General features: G+C 42.5%; 1 long non-coding RNA gene across 2 annotated transcripts in view; it reads right to left on the bottom strand.

Annotated features, from left to right (window-relative positions):
• The window catches only part of LOC115470730, a 561138-nt gene that overhangs the window by 179043 nt on the left and 363705 nt on the right, over positions 1-18390 (bottom strand). For both annotated transcript variants that reach the window (XR_003942231.1, XR_003942230.1), the window contains one exon: positions 17464-17515. This is a non-coding gene — a long non-coding RNA (uncharacterized LOC115470730). The remainder of the gene's footprint in view (positions 1-17463; positions 17516-18390) is intronic.

Consider the following 18390-nt stretch of genomic DNA (forward strand, 5'->3'; position numbering starts at 1 on the left):
CTAAAAAGGAGAGCGTCACCCTGGTGAAGCTGGAAGTAATCTTGTAGCCAAGACCAGCCGCCCACCAATGGATGCAATATTCTCTCGCACCGAGGATGCGTCGCCAGGAGCTTCTGCCCAGGAGGAAAGGGTTAGGATGGCTGTTGTAGATGGTGATTCGATTATTAGGCATGTAGATAGCTGGGTGGCTGGTGGACATCTGGGGTGCCTGGTCACTTAGAGGCTAACAAACTGGGGAACACAATAATAATGGGTGATTTCAATTACCCCAATATTGACTGGGTAAATGTAACATTAAGAAATGCTAGGGAGGTAAACTTCATGTATGAAATCAAGGACTGCTTTATGGAGCAGCTGGTATAGGAGCCAACAAGAGGAGGAAAAATTCTAGACCTAGTCCTTAGTGGAGCGCATGATCTGATGCAGGAAGTAATAGTGCTGGGGCAGCTTGATAATAGTGATCATAATATGGTCAGATTTGATACCAGCTCTGGAGTAATTATACACAGGAAATCCAATACATTAGCATTTAACTTTTAAAAAGGAGAAGAACGGTGAAAAAAAAAACTTAGAGGGGCAACTGCAAAGATCAAAAATTTACATCAGGCGTGGATGCTGTTCAAAAATACCATCCTGGAATCCCAGGCCACTTATATTCCATGTATTAAAAAAGGAGGAAGGAAGGCCAACCGACAGCTGGCATGGATAAAAAGCGAGATAAAGGAAGCTGTTAGAGCTAAAAGAAAATCTTTCAGAAAATGGAAGAAGGATCTGACTGAAAATATGAAGAAACTGCATAAGGAATGGCAAATCAAATGCAAAGCACTGATAAGGAAGACAAAGAGGGACTCTGAAAAAAAGATTATGTTGGAGGCAAAAATCACATAGTAAAAACGTTTTTAGGTATATTAAAAGCAAGAAGCCGGCAAAAGAATCAGCTGGACCGCTAGATGACCGATGGGTAAAAAGGGCAATCAGAGAAGACAAAGCCATAGTGGACAGATTAAATGAATTCTTTCCTTTGATCTTCAGCGAGGAAGATTTGGTAGAGATACATACCGGTGCCTGAAATGGTATTCAAAGCTGACAAGTCAGAGAAACTAAATAAAATCTCTATAAACATGGAGGATGTAATAGCACAATTTGACAAACTGAAGAGTAGCAAATTGTCTAGACTAGATGGTATTCATCCCAGAGTACTGACAGAATTGAAAAATGAACTTTTAGAACTACTGTTAGTAATATGTAATTTATCTTTAAAATCAAGCATAGTACCAGAGGATTGGAGGGTGGCCAATGTAACGCTGATTTTTTAACAAAAAGGTTCCAGAGCTGATCTGGGAAATTATAGGCTGGTGAGCCTGATGTCGGTGCTGGGCAAAATGGTAGGGACTATTATTAAGAACAAAAGTACAGAGTATATTCAAAAGTATGGATTAATGAGACAAAGCCAAAATGGATTTAGTGAAGGGAAATCTTGCCTCACCAATCTAATAAATTCCTTTGAAGGGTGAATAAACATGTGGATAAAGGTGAGCTGATTGATATTGTGTATCAGGATTTGACAAAGTACCTCATGAAAGGCTCCAGAGGCAACTGGAGAGTCAAGGGATAGGAGGTAGTGTTCTATTGTGGATTAAAAACTGCTTAAAAGATAGAAAACAGAGAGTATTCTCAATGGAGAAGGGTAGATAGTGGGGTTCTCCAGGAGCCTGTGCTGGGAACGCTGCTTTTTAACATATTTATAAATGATCTAGAGATGGTAGTAACTAGTGAGGTAATTAAATTTGCTGATGACACAAAGTTTTTCAAAGTTGTTAAATCGCAAGACGATTATGAAAAATTACAAGAGGATCTTACGAGACTGGGCATCCAAATGGCAGATGACGTTTAATGTGTGCAAGTGCAAAGTGATGCATGTAGGAAAAAAAGAACCTGACCTATAGTTACGTGATGCAAGGTTCCAAATTAGGAGTCACCAACCAGGAAAGGGATCTAGGTGTCATACCTTCTTCTCAGTGTGCGGCGGTGGCTATGAAAGCAAACAGAATGTTAGGTATTATTAGGAACAGAATGGAAAACAAAAATGAGGACATTATAATGCCTTTGTATCGCTTCATGGTGCGACTGCACCTTGAATACTGTGTGCTATTCTGGTCACTGCATCTCAAAAAAGATATAGTGAAATTAGAAAAGGTACACAGAAGGGTGATGAAAATGATATGGGAAAGGCTAAAGCATCTAGGGTTCATGAGCCTGGAGAAAAGACGGCTGAGAGGAGATATGATAGAGGTCTATAAAATAATGAGTGGAGTGGAACAGGTAGACGTGAATCGCTTGCTTATTCTTTCCAAAAATACTAGGACTAGGGGGCATGCAATGAAGCTACAAAGTAGTAAATTTAAAACAAATCAAAGAAAATATTTCTTCACTCACCATTTAATTAAACTCTGGACTTCATTGACAGAATGTAGTAAAAGCAGTTAGTTTAGTGGGCTTTAAAAAAAAGGTTTGGATAGCTTCCTAAAAAAAAAAAAAAAGTCCATAAGCCATTATTAAGATGGACTTGGGGAAAATCCACTTCTTATTTCTTGGATAAGCAGCATAAAATGTATTGCACTGTTTTGGGATCTTGGTGGAAATAAAAAGAACAGATCAGTGGTAGATGTACACAAACTTTAATAGTAGAGTTGCAAACCCAGACACAGGCCGTGTTTTGCCCACGAGGGCTGCATCAGGGGCTACAAAATAATAAACAAAATTACAAATATAAAAACATTAAAATTATAACACAAATTGATAACAATTGATTAAAAAAAAAATTCTACTTAATTAATATAATACCAGGATGAGACAAATGAATATAACCATACCATGACAGGAAACCTAAATGTAATCATCCCATGACAGGAAAACTAAAATACAATATGGAACCAACAGGTGTATATAAAATACATTTACATAAATCATACATAAGGATAATACTGAAAACTATGGGGGTCTTACTAAAGCTTAGCTAGAGCTATATAATAAAATGCTAATGGGACACATACCTATGTTGTGATACTCACTGTCAACAACTTGTAAAAGAGTGTGTATACTATTCTCCAACATAGAGCACTACATAAATAAAAAAAACGGGTAAAAAGGAATAATGTAGTAGAAAATAAAAAATAATAAAAAATGAAAATTTAATCACTCACTTAAAAGCTAAATGTCAGCTGCATAATAGAAAAAAACCCAGCAAAATAACAATTCAAAATGCCAAGGTTAAATCTGAAAGTCAGAGGACAGTATAGATGTAAAACCAGCACAAGCTCAATTCTAAACCCTAAGGTAGAATCTGAAAGTGAAAAAAAAAAGTAAAACACCAAAATGATGTGCTAACCTGATGGGTCAACAAAAAATGGCACCATAAAATCAAACCCTTCTCCAAAAAGGAAAGTAAGTGAAGAGGGAATACAAAGGAGTGGAGGAGTGGCCTAGTGGTTAGAGTGCTGGACTTTGGTCCTGGGGAACTGGGTTCGATTCCCACTGCAGGCACAGGCAGCTCCTTGTGACTCTGGGCAAGTCACTTAACCCTCCATTGCCCCAGGTACAAATAAGTGCCTAAGCTGCATTGAGCCTGCCATGAGTGGGAAAGCGCGGGGTACAAATAAAAAAAAAAAAAAAAAAAGATAGCAAACCATGCTTAAAAGATATGACAGCATACAAAACCGCACCTATATCACTGGAAAGAAACTTATGACGAATATAATGTAACATATATGTGTACTGGGGGGGGTCAAAGTATCATAAAAAGGGCGCTAAACTCGTAAAATGAAAACAGGATGAATTGCCAAATACAAAGAATAAAAATGATAATATCCATCAGCAAAATAGTAGAGACCCACTGCATAATCGTGCCACAAATGCTATGCACGACAATTTAGGTTTCTATGCTGCACTGATCAATGTAACTCATGTTTGTGTCTATGCACTGCCCCGCTTTCAAAATCAGTTTTCTGGTTCCTATCCACTATATTTTATTTTATTTTTTCATTCCAAATCAAACACAGTATGTGTCAAGATGTAGACTTAGGGCTATGTTCCAAGCGCTTGAATGGAAAGCCTTACTCATTAAAGAAGCCTCTGTTTGCTGCTCATGATCAAAATATTTTTACCTGCCTCTAGACAAGTAGGAATAGGACAGATAAGAAAACAGCTATGAACTGTCCAACCAATACTGAAATAAAGCACCACCACCAATCCCCTGCCCTTGTACGTTTAAATGCAGCTGTAAGGCCTCAAAAACCTAGGGTAGATACAAAATGTTCAGTGGTGCAGCCATCAAAAATGAGAGTAACTGTTCTCCATGTGTTGCTCTGACTCGAGCATAGGAAACATCCAAGATAAAAAGCATATTTTGGACAGACATGAACTGAAAAGAAATGTCCAGTTGACACGCAGGAGGAGGAAGAGAAGAAAAGCGCTAAAAATAAACATAGTTTTTAAATGCTGAGGTCCCAGCAACATTGCATGAGGGTTGGTTCAGTCTGCAATTAACAATGAAAAAAAATGCTTGTATGCCAAATTTCTTGAAATGTCAATCACGTACAGAAATAACTCCGCCTGTGAAATTATTCTCATAGCTCGAGTTCCAAACCACGCTCTCAAAACCAGAAGGGCTGACCAAGTCTTCAGAAGGGAATGCTAACGCCTATTGATACAGAGCACAGAAGAGCTACACAGCAGGTCAAACTGGGTAAAATAACGTTCATTATAACAATAAGATCTACCCTGCATTATGATGCCATTTTAAACTCTGCCAGAATGTTTTTTCTTTAAATTCAGGTTTTATGCTCTGCTGTGGCCAGTTAAAACACTCTCCAGATAAATTATAGCTGCTCTTTTGACCTGAATATAAAAGGGCCTTTTTCCAACCAATTGGAGTCAAGTTTTCTAGACAGGATGCCAAATCAAGGTCCCAAGGGACCAAGAATGATGGATGGAATCTTAAAGAATTACAGCAGGACACCATATGTGATTTTTGTACTAGAATTCATTAAACATTTAAAGTTAGAACCTAATATTCTAAAACAATGCAACACGATAAGCATTGCCTTGTAAAACTGAGACTTTTGTTATACCTCAGGTTCTCCTGTGACTCTGGGCAAGTGAGTAGAGGAGTAGCCTAATGGTTAGTGCAGTGGCCTGAGAATCAGGGGAACTGAGTTCAATTACCACTGCAGCTTCTTGTGACTATGGGCAAAATAAGTACTTGCATATAATAAATATGTAAACCACCTTGATTGTAACCACAGAAAGGTGGTTTATCAAATCCCATCCCCTCTCAGGGATAGTCTGGCCATACTGAATATACTCAGCTTGCAAGTTAAAAATTCTACAATTACTAGTTATCTCATTCTTTGCACTATTGTGCTTCAGAACAAAATGTATCTTAAACCTTCCCCGCTGTAAAAAAAAAAAAAAGGTGCAGGCTGGCCAGATTCTTAACTCATCATTAGTTAAGTTGTTTTTTTCAAAGGAAAATACAATGGCACTTGAATTCCATTAAATTCTGTGCTTCCCCTTCATCAGTTAATGTTCTGGAAGGGTAAAGGACATACTCACTTAACTACCTATGCTCCCTTTTACGTTTTTTGATTAGTTATGGTGCCTAGAATACAAAGGAGCACTTGAAGGTGACTCTCAGATCAGGATAAAGAAGTCATAGCAGGAGCATTAATCAAAGTGGGAAATTGCTATTTATTTTAAGATCATTTTACCTAGTTCAATGTAACAAGTTTTATTGCTTCCTGAAAAGCCTCTCTTCCAGTGGCATAGCCAACATCGAGCAAGCCAAGCAAACAGTCCAGGGCCACCCAATGGTAGGGACTGCCTGTTGTAAGTGACATCTAATCCTTGTTGTTCTCCTCTCTGTCCCCCACTCTCTGGCATCACTCGTAAGAACATAAGAATAGCCATATACTGGGTGAGACCAACGGTTCATCGAGCCAAGTATCCTGTTTTCCAAACAGTGGCCAGGCCAGGTCACAAGTACCTGGCAGAAACCTAAATCGTGGCAACACTCCATAACATACTACAAATCCCAGGGCAGGCAGTAGCTTTCCCATGTCTGTCTCAATAGCATACTATGGACTTTCCCTCCATGAACTTGTCCAAACCTCTCTTAAACCCAGATACACTAACTACTGTTACCATATCCTCCGGCAAAGAGTTCCAGGGCTTAACTATTCATTGAGTGGAAAAATATTTCCTCCTGTAATAAAAGTATTTCCATGTAACTTCCTCAAGTGTCCCCTAGTCTTTGTACTCATACAACAGGAGTTCCATCCCCTTTATCACTGAAGAAAGGCTAAAGAGGTTAGGGCTCTTCAGCTTGGAAAGGAGACGGATGAGGGAAGATATTATTGAGGTCTACAAAATCCTGAGTGGTGTAGAATGAATAGAAGTAAATCAATTTTTTACTCATTCCAAAAGTACAAAGACTAGATGACACTCGAGGAAGTAACATGGAAATACTTTTAAAACAAATAGGTGGAAATATTTTTTCACTCAACAAAGAGTTAAGCTCTGAAACTCTTTGCCAGAGGATGTGGTAACAGCAATTAATGTATCTGGGTTTAAAAAAGGTTTGGACAAATTCCTGGAAGAAAAGTCCATAGTCTCTCTCTCTTCTTCTCCATCCCCCCCACCCTCAAGTCTGGCATCTCACTCTAGCTCCCTCACCCCTCTGTGGTCCTCCAAACTCATGACAGCAGAGGCACTGACAAACAGGCTGCCTCTAGCTGGGCCCGCCATGGCCTGTCCTCAAGCCGCATTTCTGTCTCCTCTGATGGGACACTGCAGAGGTAAGGCCTTGGCAGGGCCGTCTGAAGACAGCTTGTGCTGCTTGCATGTTTGGAGGACTGTGGAAGGTGGGGGTCCAGAGAGACACTGGATTCTCGGGCAGTGGGGGGAGTGGAGTTAAATAAAGGGAGAGATAGAAGGATGTGGAATTTCCTTGGTGAGGAAGAGATGCCGGACCTTGAAGGAAACAGCGGGAAGAGAGAAAGAAAAAGAGACCCGGATCAAAAGAGGGATGATATATGTGAGTGTGAGAGAGAGACAGAGAGAGACAGAGAGAGAGAGAGAGAGAGACAGACAGAGAGAAGAAGTGGGACAAATGCTGGGCCACTGGAGGGAAGGGGAAAGAGATGCCGGATTATAGAAGGAGAGGGATCGGTATGACAGAGATGCTGGCCCTGGGGTCAGAAGTGCAGGAGGAAAGAAGTTGGACAAGGGAAGAGAACAGGATACAGAAAACAGATGATTGGCATGGAGGGAGCATAGAGAGAGGGACACAGAAGAGAGATACTGATTATGAGGAGAGGAGAGGGAAAGGAATACAGAAGGGAGTTGTTGGTCAGAATGGATAACGGATATAGAGGGAAAATGGATGGTAGAGAGAAGAAATATCAAAAGGACAGGAAGCTTGGGAAAAGTGTTAAGTTTTACAAAACTTTCTCGTAACTGGAAGATTGAGTTACCTACCCATGTCTGCTTCTTAAGCTTGTGCTTTGCAAGGTAGCAGAGAAAGAGCTCCATAAAGAGTATTAAAAGAGTGGCTCATCTTTCCTTATTACTGAAGGGTTGATTAAAACAGTTAACACGCTTCAGATGTTGCACATTGATTCTAAAGAGGATACCTTCCATTTAAAGGGACATACATTATTCAAAATAAACCTAGTTAGAACTAGTTTGTACTGTAACACTGAAACATTGTTGTCTGTGCTACCTAACACATGCTTATTTAAACTGGTATCTGAATAGGTGATTATTGCAAACCTGTGGGCCAACAGCAATTACCTGAAATCTATGTTATGATTGTATTACTTTTAATCTAAGATTTGTTTCACTACTGTAGGTTAGCAAGAATATGTGGCACATTATTTGAATGTTAAAATAATACTTTTATCCTACTTTCCTAAGGGAAAAATGTTTATGTGATTACTGTATATGCATTTTTTTTCCATAATATGTGAGGGGTTCCAACAAAACCCTGACACAAGTAGTTTTTTTGAGATGTACCACTTGGTAGATATGCGAGAATCCTAGCAAGCAAGCTCCTTGCATTGTTTGGAACTGTGATTGGATTATTTTCTGGTGGTCTTCTCACTCCCAAAGTTACAAGAACTAGAAAGGATCAGCCTAGCAATATTAAGAGCAGTTAGACATGAAGGGGCCCTTTTACTAAGGTGTGTATTACTAAGGTGTGTACAAGCTGTTAAAATTTATGAATTAGCACACATCAACTGCTACCACACAAGCGCATCAACTGAGGTTACACTCATTAACTAATGTTATGCTGTTTAATGAGTGCAAATTTGTATCTTAAACACTTGTTGTTACAAGGGGCAGAAAAAGGGTGGTGAATGGGCAGAGACTGCATATTACAGTTAGCATGTAGTACCTAATGCACACTGTCACTTTTGCTGTTACAGCGGGTTTACTTAGTGCCTCCATGCTAAATGCATCCAAATTTGGGTGCACTAATGACGTTTTCAGTGTGATAATTGCAGATGACATGCTGGGCACACCCCTAACAATTACTGCACAGCCTTTACACATACCTATTTTCATTTTTGCTGTTAAGAGCAAAAACGTAACACATTTTACTAAAAGATCTCCAGTCACGATGTAGTTGGGAAGAGCGGATAACTTTAAAAAGGAAATGAATGCTTAAGGATCCAAGTTTTTAAAACATCTATTCTTTGCCAAAGGATGGGATATGGGCAGTATTACATTACATTTAGGACTTATATTCCATCAATACCTTAATAGTTCAAAGCAGATCACAAAATAAACCGACCAGCAAGTCCAGAGATATACAACAATACTAATAGCAACAATGTTCTTAATTATGAACCATCAATTATCAGCCAAGCCATAAGCATGGGAAAAAAAGATTTCAATTTTTTCCTAAAATGCAAATTGCCACACATTAAAAGAATGCATTTTGAAATACTAAGACTAAAAAATGGATCATCTCTATTCAATTAATTTTTTGCTTTTCTTTTCCTTAATATTGATAACTTGCAGGAAAGCAGGCTGCACATGATTTAGTATGAAAACAGAATTCAAATGTATGGACAAAGGAAAACTTTTTTTCACTTCTCTCTCTTTAGACCTGTGATCTGAACATTCATATAAATGTATTTCGTTGTTTAATTGTATTCTTCAAAACTCTCTCTTCGTGCTTTCTAGAGTAGTTTCTTCAATTTTCCTGGCATGCTGGGGACCACCACATTAGTTTCATAACATCATGGCGTTTTCAGGGTTCTGGCCATACTGGAGAAGTCTACCTTGCAATTAACTTGAAGCTATATTTTTGTCAAATGCATTTTTCAATTGATTTCATTAATTATGTACTGCTTCCCCAGGTATAAACAATACAGCAATTAGAAAACTGATAGCTTCTTAGGTGTGACAGCATTAAATTTAAGCCCAGAATATATCAAAGGGATCATGAAAATGACAAAGGCTTCTCCTGCATGGCTGGGATCTTGGATGAAATTTGCTTGCCTGTACAAAAAAATGAATGCCATCAAAAGAAAGCTGCCTTAAGGAAGCTACAGAAGGAATTCCATAGGCGTGGTTTGACTGTTTCATTTGGAGGGGGGGAAACAAAGGAAAGGGTGGGGCATATTAGCATATTCATTTGCATATATGTATACGCAAATTATGCTAATATGGAGGAAAGAAGGAAAGGAGCAAGAGCTGGCTTTACCCAGCATTCCCTCTTCCTCTCCAGTAGTATTTCCCCACCCCCTTTCCCATACCACAGATGCACATTTCCAAAAGCTGACATATTCCAATTAATAAATTCTGAATAAAATACTTTTTTCTACCTTTGTTGTCTGATCATTTCATTTTTCTATTCGCTTTGGTCCCAGTGTCTTCTTTCCATTTGATATTTTTTCACTCACCATGTCCACCATCCTCCTGCGTCCTTATGCGTCCAGTCTACCATCTGTAGCCCTGTCCCTATCCTTCCTCCAGTTTCAGTATCTGCCCTCAAAGTGTTCCGATCCAGCCCTTAAATGCATCAGTTTCCTCTCCATCCATATCCAACATTTCTCCTCACTCCCCTCCCCTCCATCCATCCATGTGCATCTACTTCCTCTGTCTTCCATCCCCTCCATCAATGTCCAGCAGTTCTCCTCTCTCCCTTCCCCTCCATCCGTGTGCATATCCTTCCTTTGTCTTTCCTTCCCTCCATCCTTGTCCAACATTTCTCTTCTCTTAACTGCCCTCCACTCCATCCACGGCCAGCATTTCTCCTCTCTTCCCTCCCCTCCATCCATGTGCATCTGCTTCCTGACTTCCCTCCCCTCCATCCATCCATTCGTCCAGCAACTCTACATTCTCTCCTGCCCTCTCCTCCATCCACCCATATCCAGCAATTCTCCTCTCTCCCCTGACCTCCCCTCCATCCATGTCCAGCAACTCTCCAATTTCCCCTGCCCTCTCCTCCATCCATCTCCAGCAAATTTCCTCTCTCACCTTTTCCCTCCATCCATCCATGCCCAGCAATTCTCCTCCTTCCCCTGCCCTCCGCTCCATCCAGCAACTCTCCATTCTCCCCTGCCCTCTCCTCCATCCATCCATCTCCAGCAAATTTCCTCTCTCCCCTTTTCCCTCCATCAATCCATGCCCAGCAATTCTCCTCCTTCCCCTGCCCTCCGCTCCATCCAGCAACTCTCTATTCTCCCCTGCCCTCTCCTCCATCCATCCATCTCCAGCAAATTTCCTCTCTCCCCTGTCCCCTCCATAAATCCCTGTTGTTCAGCAATTCTCCTCTCTCCCCTGACCATCCTGTTTCTGTCCATCCCCCTTCTATCCAGCGCCTCCCCCTCTCTCCTCCTTCGCAGCATCCCCCACGACAACATGGATGCAGCAGCTCACAGGTAGGAGAAAGGCATCTGACGCTAGTCTGTCGTGGATGAAGGCTGGAACAAAACTGAGGGACCTTGTGATTGATTTGAGTGGCAAAAAGATCCACTGAGGGGGTGCCCCATGCTCGGAAGATCTTGTGGGCTATGCCCATGTTCAGAGACCACTCATGAGGTTGCATTATCCTGCTCAGTCTGTCAGCCAGACTGTTGTTTACGCCTGCCAGATAAGTGGCTTGGAGAAACATGCAGTGATGACAAGCCCAAAGACACATCTGGACAGCTTCCTGACACAGAGGGCAAGATCCGGTGCCCCCCTGCTTGTTGGTGTAACACACGGCAACCTGATTGTCTGCTTGAATCAAGATGATTTGATTGGAGAGCCGATCTCTGAAAGCCTTTAGAGTGTTCCAGATCGCTCATAACTCCAGGAGGTTGATCTGAAGACCTTTTTCCTGAAAGGACCAGGCTCTTTGAGTGTGAAGCCCATCTACATGAGCTCCCCACCCCAGGAGGAATAAATCCGTCGTCAGCACTTTTTGTGGCTGAGGAATTTGGAATGGACGTCCCAAGGTCAAATTGGATCGAATTGTTCACCAGTGAAGGGAATTCCGGAAGTCGGTGGACAGCTGGATCACATCCTCTAGATCCCCTGCAGCTTGATACCACTGGGAAGCTAGGGTCCATTGAGCTGATCTCATATGTAGATGTGCCATGGGAGTTACATGAACTGTGGAGACCATGTGCCCCAGGAGTCTCAACATCTGCCGAGCCGTGATCTATTGAGATTCTCGAACTATGGACACCAGGGACAGAAGGTTGTCTGCCCTTGCCTCGGGAAGATAAGCTCGAGCTGTCTTTGTATTCAACAGAGCTCCAATTAATTCCAACTTTTGAACTGGGGTGAGATGGGACTTGGAGTCATGTATTTATTTGTTACATTTGTATCCCACATTTTCCCATCTATTTGTAGGCTCAATGTGGCTTACATAGTACCGGAGAGGTTTTTGCAGACTCCGGTGAGAACAAATACAAAGTGATGTTATGGTAAGATAAAGTTCACGTGGCATGGCCACATTGGGGAAATGTACATCGGAAGAGTTGAGTATTGTCCATTACGCCCTTTAGTTTAATTGATCACGAACCGCCCTTTAGTTTAATTGATCACGAACCCCAGTAGCTCTAGCACCTGAATAGTCATTCGCATGGACTGTAGAGCGCCTCTCTCCGATGTGCTCTTCACCAGCCAATCGTCGAGATAAGGGAACACATGCAGTCCTAGTCTGTGAAGTGGCGCTGCAACTACTGCCAGGCACTTTGTAAACACTCTGGGCGCAGACACCAGACCAAAGGGCAGTACACGGTACTGAAAGTGCTGTGTTCCCAGCCGAAATCAAAGATACCTCCTGTGAGCTGGAAGTATCGAGAAGTGTGTGTAAGCATCCTTTAAGTCCAGAGACCACAGCCAATTGTTTTCCTGAATCATGGGAAGAAGGGTGCCCAGGGAAACCATCCTGAACTTTTCTCGGACAAGAAACTTGTTCAGGGCCCTTAGGTCTAGGATGGGGCACATCCTCCCTGTCTTTTTCTGCACAAGGAAGTACCTGGAATAGAATCCCAGCCCTTTTTCCCCTGGTGGAATGGGTTTGACTGCTTGGGCCTTTAGAAGGGTGGACAGTTCCTCTGCAAGTACCTGTTTGTGCTGGGAGCTGTAAGAATGAGCTCCCGGTGGGCAATTTAGAGGTTTGGATTCCAGATTGAGGGTGTATCCTGACCGGACTATTTGAAGAACCCACCTGTCTGTTATGAGAGGCCACCTTTGGTGAAAAAATATCAACCTCCCCCCGACCGGCAAGTCGTCCGGTTCGAACACTTTTACTGAGGCTATGCTTAACTGGAGCCAGTCAAAAGCCCGTCCCCTGCTTTTGCTGGGGAGCAGCTGGGGCCTTAGACACATGCTGTTGACGAGAACGAGTACGCTGGGGCTGGGGCTGAGCCTGGGCAGGCTGTTGAGAAGTAGGAGTGTACCTACGCCTAGCATAGGAATAGGGAGCACTCCTCTTCCCCCCAAAAAAACCTCCTAGATGAGGAAGTAGTAGCAGAAGACGCCCGGTGGGAGAGAGAATCCATAGCATCATTATGCTTCTTGATCTGATCAACAAGATCCTCTACTTTCTCATCAAAAAGGTTGTCCCTCCGGCAAGGAACATCCGCCATTCGCTGCTGGACCGAATGGTCCAGGTCAGAGAAACGCAGCCATGAGAGTCTGTGCATCAAGCCTGGATGCTACATCGAAAGTATCGAATGTACCCCTGGCCAGGAATTTGACACGCTTTCTGCTGCCTGATCACCTGGCAAAAAGGCTTGGCTTGTTCCGGAGGGAGTGCATCAACCAAGCTAGATAGTTGCCTCACCAAGTTCCGCAAGTATACGCTCGTGAAGAGCTGGTATGATTGAATTTTGGCGGCGAGCATAGTGGCCTAATACGTCTTCCTCCCAAAAGAATCAAGAGTCCTAGCTTATCTGCCTGGGGGCGCCGAAGCATAGTCCCTAGTACTCCTGGCTCTCTTGAGGGCAGAGTCCACCACCATAGATTTGTGGGGCAACTAAGACCTCATCAATCCAGGTTCACCGTGGATCTGTTACTGGGATTCAGCTTTCTTCGGGATCACAGGGCCAGACAAAGGGACCGACCAATAACTGTTACAGCCTCTTTAGGTGGAGAAGAATAGTCCAGGACTTCGTTTCATCTCAGCCCTGGGCTCATCCTCTACCTCCACAGGGAAGGGAATAGCCGTAGCCATTTCCTGGACAAAAGAGGAAAATCATAGACTCTCCGGTGGAGATAGTCTCCTCTCTGGTGGAGGTGAAGGTTCAAAGGGAATTCCATAGGACTCATCAGAAGAAAAGTACCTGGGATCTTCCTCTAACTCCCACGAACGCTCGTGTTCAGTATTGGATAAGACCTCTCTTAAGGTACTCCGAGACTGAGCCTGCCTCAATGCCCGCGAGGCTGACGCCCGCACGGACTACGGCAAAGCTTCCTCAACTGACATTGAAGGGGAGTCAACCTGGGTGGCAGTTGACGCCGATGCCATAAGCAGCACCGGGACTGGGGACCTCACCGCAGGAGAAGGGCCAGACACCGCTGCAGCAGACGGTATGGAAGGCGCAAGCACCCCGACACCAAAGTTGACTGACGTAGCAGTCCTTCTAGAAGTTCTGGAAACAAGGCCCGGGTGCGCTCGTCGAGAGCTGCCATCGAAGAAGGCTGTGGGGTCGGTGGATCAGGCGGTGTCAGAATCTGTCGAGGCTCGGGAGCAGGTACTGGGCTGCTAGGAAACCGACACATCGGCACCTCCTGTATAGAGGGGGAGCGATCCTCTCGACGCCGAAGCTTCTCAGGTGCCGACTCTCTCGACGCCCCGGAACTCCCGACACTGTGAGTTGAAGGAGAACGATGACTGTGCTTCTTCGCCTTCGTTCGACGCTCGTCATCGAGACTCCTCGGTACCGATGAGGATGTGGAATCCTCACGTCTCCTCGGGGCCGGGTCCAACGAAGGTCAATCCTGGGGGGGCCTGCATAACAGGAGGCCTCGAGGCAGGTGGAGACCCACTCGACGCCTCACTGCTCCCAGCGCGAGTTGGTCTCTCAGCAGCCATTACCTCTGCTCCCGAAGTCGATGCTCCTCTCGATGTTGACACCGATGTCGAAGGACCGGACTGAGCCCCAAAAAGCTTTTCTCGTTGGGCTTCTCAAGACGCTTGGGTCCGTTTCTTCATACGAAGACACAGACTACCAGCGGCTGGGCTATGGTCGGGCCCAAGGCACTGGATACACCAGGCTTGGGTATCGGTACCTGAGATGGACCGGTTGCACCGAGTACAACGTTTGAAGCCGCTGGGTGTCTTTGATGACAAGGAAGGAAAAACGGCTTTGGTGAAATCAAAAGATGCGACTGTGCCTTTGAAAAGAAAAAAAAGGACACAAAAGAAAGGGAAGAACCCGATCACATTGAAAAAGAAAGAAAAAAAAGTTTAAAAAGGGACTAAACTAAAGGAAAAAATACGGGTTATTATTATTTTTTTAGAAGAAAAATGACGAGAAATAAAACTAAAACAAGAAAAAAATATTTTTAATTGTCAGAGACTCTCTTTCCTGGGCCTAACGAAGAGAACAGGAAAAAACCCTGTCACCTCGTCGCGGACAAGAAAAAACTGAAGGGGCACGCTCGCACTACGGGCGGGAAGTTGTCCGTGCATGCGCGGTGCGCGCTGTTCACACACCAGAAGACTCTGGCAAAACATTTCTTTTTTGCTTGCAAAAATTTGCTGCTTCCTGGGCCGACACAGACGTCGACCCATGTGTGAGAAGCAGCAGCCTGCTTGTCCTCGGAGAATCAGAAATAACATAAATCTTATTGGAAAACAAGAAAAACATCCTTTTGCAAGCTACAGTTTACCTCCTGAGAGCCTGCTAAGCCTAATTTATAAAGTTTGCCTTTTTGGGGGTGATTCTATACATGGCGCCTAAAAAATCCACACGGAATACATTTTCACCTAAGCATATTCTATAAGGTGCCTAGACTTAGGTATGGTACATAGAATATGCTTAGTTGATATCCCAGTGCCTAAAACTATGCGCCTCCATTTACACCAAAAATGTGGCGCGTAGATTTCGGCGCATTGGGCCATATTCTATAACTATGCGCCCATGAAACACCTATTTCCCCACCCCTTTTTGGCTGTGTGTGTTAGAAGTTAGGTACACTGCATTACAGAATACGCTTACCGAGTTGTAAGTGTAAATTCTCATTATTGCTTAAGAGCTGTTATCAACGCTGATTGGCTTGTTAAGCCAATTAAGTTAAACATATTGTTAAGGAATATGCTTGATTTCGGTGCGGATCTCTAGACGCACTATATAGAATCTAGGGGTTTGGGGGCCATTCTATAACTGGGTGCCTAGCTAAGTGGGTATTTGCAGAACAGTGCTTAGGTGGCATGGTTATACGCTAGTATGAACATTAGTGTGTGTAACATGCCTTGAGCATACATGTTAACACCTATTTTATAGAATTGTCCTATTTATATCTGAAAATCCCATGGCTGTATTAGAACTGACCTTTAGAAAGTGCATTCTACAGCTTAAAGCACAAAACAGTCAAGAGAACTCTTCAACCTTATAGGTTGTGAACGATGGTATATCAAAAAATACACTGTACATGGAAAAACAGGCTGGAATTCTTATTTTGCTACTGACTGTGTCACACTTGGTAGTTTCTTTACCTGTACCACTGCAGACTTATTTTTGCAACTATGTAAATAAATCCTTATAAATAAACACAGATCTTGCTTGTTACAGCATCATATAATGAGCTCAACATAGCTGTAGTGTCCTAGCTGTACCTCTCAAATGGTATTAGACTTCAGGACAGAGTGGAGGAGTGGCCTAGTAGTTAGGGTGGTAGACTTTGGTCTTGGGGAACTGAGGAACTGAGTTCAATTCTCACTTCAGGCACAGGCAGCGCCTTGTGACTCTGGGCAAGTCACTTAACCCTCCATTGCCCCATGTAAGCCACATTGAGCCTGCCATGAGTGGGAAAGTGCGGGGTACAAATGTAACAAAAAAACCCCAAAACATTTATACAGGTGCCTCACAGTGTGTATTTAACTCATTTACTTTACAGCTAAAGCAGAGAGGACAAATATTAATTTGAGTTTTGTGATCCTTAATCCTAACTTTAATAAGAACATAAGCATTGCCATACTAGGACAGACCGAAGATCCATCAAGCCCATTATCCTGTTTCCAACAGTGGCCAATCCAGGTCACAAGTACCTGCAAGATCCCAGGACAGTAAAACAGATTTTATGCTGCTTATCCTAGAAATAAGCACTGGATTTTCCCAAGTCAATTTTAATAATGGGCTTATGGACTTTTCTTTTAGGAAATTATCCAAACCTATTTTAAACCCTGCTAAGCTGACTGCTTTTACCACATTTTTTGGAAAAGAATTTCAGAGTTTAATTATACATTGAGTGAAGAAATATTTTTCCCTTGAGAAAATTTGATACCATACTCAGCTTACAGATCAGCAGGGTACCTGGCTCTATGCAAATTCTTTGCATCCAGAATGGGGTATGTGTGGCCTGCACTATGAAAGTGACAGTGCTTCTACAGGTCTACGGCTTCCAACCATCTGTAGATGCATTGCAATGGAGCAGCAACAAAGAAAAGCTTTTCTCATAGTTTACAAAATCACCTCAAAGAGAACCAAATGCTCAGCTGTGTGTGTAAGCGTTCTTTCAATTGAAAAAAAATGCCTGTTCTCCAATATACTGGATAGGATTGTGGTGATCATGTAAAGGAAGCCAACCACCTATGCTTTCAATTGATTTTCATTAAATACTGTATTATGTTACTTGCTATTTACCACCAAGCTCTGCTACATTACAAATAACCTTGCGAAAACATATACTCTACAGAAACATAATCATACTCTACACAAGCAATCAACTTACCAGAGGGGATATCACGGTGATTCCTCCATTTGTAAAACTGTCAAGTTTGTTTCTGAAAGTGAAGATACACAGAATAGACATTAACAGGTTTAATTACTAGAATTGATTAAACTATTATATTGCATGTTCAGAACATTAGCCAAGAACCCCCCCCCCCCCCCCCAAGAAAATCTAGAGCGGATGTATCAAAACAAAAAGTAGAAAATTACGTAAACTTACACGTCACCGCCACTTTTTGCAAAGAGAATTAAAACCAGAAGGAAGTAATTATTTGAGCCTGAACCATCCTGGCGTAGAGAAGTCAAGTTTTACCAAAAAGACAAACTCATCAGGAACTAATGTGGTTTCAACCAAAGACAAATTTTTACAATGGCTAAATCATTTCAGTTGTCTGGATCTGGATTGGTCAGACATTAGGTTAGGAGGCAATTCTGTAACTTGGTGCCTTGATTTAGGTATTAGAATGGGATGCATGTAGTACCGATGCTATAATGGCACTTAGGTGTACATAAGTCATTATAGAGTACTACAGCAAACCAGCACTAGCAAGCTAAAACTTAGGCATGACCCCTTACACCATGTCAATGGCAGGTGTAAATGGACACACCTAAGTGCACCAAGTGATGCATGTAACATAGTAAATAATGGTGCATCCAGTCTGCGCAACAAGATACACTCATAGCATATGCATGATGCGATATTAGTAACTAATAGCATTCCATAAGTTATGTGATGCGATATTAGTAACTAATAGCATTCCATAATTTATGTGATGCGATATTAGTAACTAATAGCATTCCATAAGTTATGTGATGCGATATTAGTAACTAATAGCATTCCATAATTTATGTGATGCGATATTAGTAACTAATAGCATTCCATAAGTTACGTGTGCTACTTGGCGCCAAGCCCGTGGTCTGCCCTACT

The sequence above is a fragment of the Microcaecilia unicolor genome, chromosome 5, assembly GCF_901765095.1.
Source record: "Microcaecilia unicolor chromosome 5, aMicUni1.1, whole genome shotgun sequence".
In the NCBI taxonomy this organism is placed as follows: domain Eukaryota; kingdom Metazoa; phylum Chordata; class Amphibia; order Gymnophiona; family Siphonopidae; genus Microcaecilia; species Microcaecilia unicolor.